At 44.5% G+C, this 4,352-nt stretch overlaps 1 non-coding gene across 1 annotated transcript; it reads left to right on the plus strand.

Moving 5' to 3' along the window:
• The first annotated feature begins 4,009 nt into the window (after window positions 1-4,009).
• Window positions 4,010-4,083, plus strand: TRNAN-GUU (transfer RNA asparagine (anticodon GUU)). The gene has a single exon. It is a non-coding gene; the product is annotated as a tRNA-Asn (tRNA).
• Window positions 4,084-4,352: the final 269 nt, after the last annotated feature.

Below are 4,352 nucleotides of genomic sequence, written 5' to 3' on the forward strand. Positions count from 1 at the left end.
TTCGCAGTGCACGTGTCACCGTTGAAGCAAAGGGTCGTTCGCTTGCAAGGCTGAGTAGGTTGTGGACGGAATAAATTATGATGCCTTCTCCTACTACCATAGCCACCATAGCTGAAACGACTGTGTTCGCATGGTTCGCTTGAAACGTTGGTGTTAAGCTCATCTGTTACTACGGTTGCAGTCGTTTGCAGTGCCTATACGATCCCTGTGCATCGATGTATGATCGACCCCTGTTGTCTTCGGGATTTCAAAGACATTCGTGGAATCCTCCCCGTAATGAGGCGGATTATGCGTGAAGGACTGTGGTGTTGTCTGTTTCTTTTCAGGTCCGCAGTCGAGGCCGAGTGTGATGCCAGGACAACAAAGATGAAGTAAAGATCGAAGGCGGGGGGAAAGGTGAACAAGGAAGTGATATTAGAGGCTCGGCATTCGAGCTTACGGCTGCGTCTCAGCTTCAGACCTTTACAATATATATATATATATATATATATATATCCGAAACTTACATTTTGTTTGAAAAAAAAACAAGTGCTCTTCAAATGGTCGAAGATTACTAAACGTCACATATCGCGCAGCGTGCGAGGGACCGCGCGAGCAATTACGGAAGTGTTCTTCGCACATTCTTCCTCTATGGTTTGAAATGGAACTTTCTTCACTGACACGCATGTATTTGTACGAGTTAACTAGACTCATGCGCTCCCAGGCGAGCTGAGATTGTGGCCACTTCTCAGCATGCAGATATCGCTAAAGAGACTAACCAGTCGAGCACTTGAGGCAGGAATTGTTTACGTGCAAAGAACGGAAGAAGGAAGAAAGCAAGAAAGAATCATGGAAGGAAGGAAACAAATAATCATAGAAAGTAAGGAAGAAATAAGGAAAAGAAGAAGGAAAGAAAGAATTAAGCAAAAAATAACGAAATAAAAATTAAGAGGTAAAGTAGGAATTGAAGAGAAAAATGTGAAGAAATGAAGAAACAATGCAAAAGGAGGAAAAGAAAGGAGAAAGTCATAGGTGCAGCAGGTGTGCAGAAAGCTGCAGCTGGTCAAGGAGCTCGACTGGCGAATATTGACTGCAAAGTTGTCATGTAACCGCCTGCGTATTGCATACACAATGTAGCTTTCCGAGGTAACAAATAGCAAAATGCGGAGCAGTGGGAGGACCAGGTAACCAGCAGCCAGCTCAAGGTCCAAAGATACGTAGTGAGCCACGCATGGCGGATGGCCAGGGACTGTGGTGCCTTGGACTAGGGGCGTTAACCACGCTCAGCCTGGAAGACATCGGCAATTTTCGGGCAAGCAGCAAGATTCCTTTATTAGAGCAATAAAGTTTATTCACTCACTCACATGCCCGAGAAGAGGCTCTGTTGACGGGAAGAGTCTAATTGAAAGAGCTTGCCAAGGAGCTCTCAAGCACAGTCGACATTTGGCTGGTCAGATGGTCGAACAAATATTGTTCGTGGAGAAAATGAGTGTCGAGTCCAGGAAGCCGTCTAGTTGAAAAAAAGCCAGTCACACGTGTACTGAAGTGAACCAGTTTTCCACTGAAAAAACAAAAATGGGTAAACGACAGTATCCCTGGAAAGTAAACTCAAGTTCTTGGAGGAATGTGTACGTGTACCATGAGAAAATAGGAAACTAAGGAAGGAACAGAAGGAATGGAATGAACCGGCAAAGATTAAAGAAAATGGCTGAAGCAGAAGCTTGGACCTTACAGAGATAGATTGTGAGTAACACTGTTGAGGAATGTGAAAACACGCCGGCCACGCTCTTTAGAAACGCGAAGAGCTTGAGAACGAGAAGCGAAGAGTTAGGAACGAATAGGCAATGAAGCTGCGAACGATATCTCCCACTATGAATCTCACTGCAGTTCTTATTAGACTGTGACAAAGACTGGAGTCCGGAGTTTCAAGTTTCATCTGCTAAAAGCCAGCTGGTGTGGAATCAGGATCGAGAAAAACCAAGGGCGGGAAAAGGAGACGTGAGCGGCTTTCTAGCCTTGGAACTCTACGACGCAGGTCTAATATCGGCGACAGTGCATTCAGTGACGTCACCACATGATGTGTTGACCTTAGAAATCTGCGCTTTTGGTGCCACGAAATGCGAAATTTTAAAATTCATTCGCGCTGCAACAAAACACAGCCCCGCTGCGAAAGGTGGCAGAAAGGGCCGGATAACCGCATGAAGTTACTGTGAAAATTTAACTAAATCATACGAGGTAGAAAAAACTGCGGAGGTACCCTGTAATAATGAAATAAGGGTTAAATGCATCTTATCAAAAAAGGATGCAGTGACGTCTTCTGCAAGTCCAATCTAAGAGCTCCACGGGCGTATCACTTTCTTGTCCAAATATCCATGTGTCTTGAAACAAAAGGCTACAGTGAGTTTTCTAACCATGAACCATCATTCCGAGAACTCTCGACCATAAGATACTCCCTAATTAATTTCAGGTCTCATCGGAATTGAATTCAGTAATCTCAAATGCGCAACCACTGGCGCATTTAGCTTTTGTGACAGCTCAGCTTTAATTGCATAGCGCGTGTGCTTGTTTCTAGGAGGCACATCAGAATAAAAAACTCCGTTGTCAAGGATGCGCCTAGGTAAAAAGCGGCTCGTAGCAAAAGCTCGTGATACACGAACAGGAAACGAAGCAACGAGGTAAAAAGGCAGGTTGGACGTTACGTGAAACATCAGCAGCTGCGCCGGCTGTGATTTCGCCGAAACCTTTAGGTATCCCTAACATCAGTGCCCTACATCAGCTATGGCATGCTGTGACCTGCCGTTTTGGCCTTTGACGCCAAAAAAGAAAGTGCTGCGATTCCAGTGCATAAACCTCTATTTACTGAAAACGTTCAGTTTCTGTGCATTGAAACAGAATAAAATTCTCTCCTTCCTATCTGCACCATGCACACGTTTAAAACCTTACATGGCGATAGGCTGTGGCTGCAGACACCGCGCCATTAAACATAAATGCTTCCCTGAAACTCTGAAAGTGCTGCTGTGCAACAGGGAGGACAATTCGCAACAAATATTGAAAATATATGCCACAAAAAGAAAATAACGCAGAAGCCGGCCAATTGTTGTTTCTCAACCAGATTGCGCTTTTCTGCTGTTGCGCGTATGTTGCTCGGTATTATGTGTAATGTATCTACGTGAGATCTAAACGAATAGAGCGGCTGGTTTTGCATGCTTTGCGGTTTTCACTTAGTCACGCTGCCAAATAAAATTGCCTGGTTCAATTAGCATAGGTACAAAAAATGATAGTTGGTGATCTTGCGGAACCGGGGTCTTATTGTCTACAGCTATCATTCAGGCTTGCCTCGAGACTTCATTTCCTGGTTGCATCTGTTGTAAACCGTTCATAAATGCCTTTCAGCAAATATATTTGCTCAGGAATACCTATAAAAGCATAACATTTTCTTGTCTAGGCAGTTAAACGTGCTTGCGTTTTCCGTGAACAGCTCTAATTAAAAGAAAAAACACGATAGTACTTATAATTCTTCCCAAAGATCTTTTCTCCAATGACTTCGAATTCTGTGCCGAGTAGGGTAATTTTATATTTCGTCCCTTTGTTAGTAGTACAAAAGTCTCTTTTTGGTCCTTGTAAGTGTGCCATGGAAATCTCAAGTGGGCATAACGCCGCACTGATTAAAAGGAACATCGATATCAGATCGATATCAGATACCACCCGTAAACGGAGGCAAGCATTTTTGCAAGAAGCGCTCTTTCCTACTGTTATATTTTGGAGAAATTCTGAATTGTCAGCGAAGTGCACAGAATGCCAGTCTATGCCTGCTGCAGCGAGACAGAAAATAGTAAAGACACCTCGCGGCTTTGAAAACCTGTGTTGTCAGCGGCGTTTGCCTTTTGTAAATTGCTGCAGAGAACAGCAGCTTCATGCTGCATAGCGGTCGTCGTGCCCTAAGCTCACGAAGGTTAAAGACTTGCAGCTGCAGCTGGATAAGGCGGGACGTCGTTCATTCTTTCTGCTCTTGGCACGGAGTCTAGCGCCCGCCTCCGTGGCGCAATCGGCTAGCGCGTTCGGCTGTTAACCGAAAGGTTGGAGGTTCGAGCCCTCCCGGGGGCGGATTTTATTTTTCGACTATTTTTTTTCTTCACTCTGATCCTCGGACTGCATCAAATAAAGTACTTTGAAGCGTGGGTATGGCCTGCTGTGGGGACAGTATAAGCGTGGTAAAAGCCACTCTGCTGTGCAGGAATCTTTTCGAGTCATATATGTTTGCTTTGTTTTTTATTTCAAACGAAAGTAAAGGACAAAACAAAAGGCCCTAAGGCTGACATGCCTTGTGTTCCGTCAGAAGTTGAGAGCAGGTGCAACTTTGAAATATAATCACA

Source organism: Amblyomma americanum, chromosome 9 (assembly GCF_052857255.1).
Source record: "Amblyomma americanum isolate KBUSLIRL-KWMA chromosome 9, ASM5285725v1, whole genome shotgun sequence".
In the NCBI taxonomy this organism is placed as follows: domain Eukaryota; kingdom Metazoa; phylum Arthropoda; class Arachnida; order Ixodida; family Ixodidae; genus Amblyomma; species Amblyomma americanum.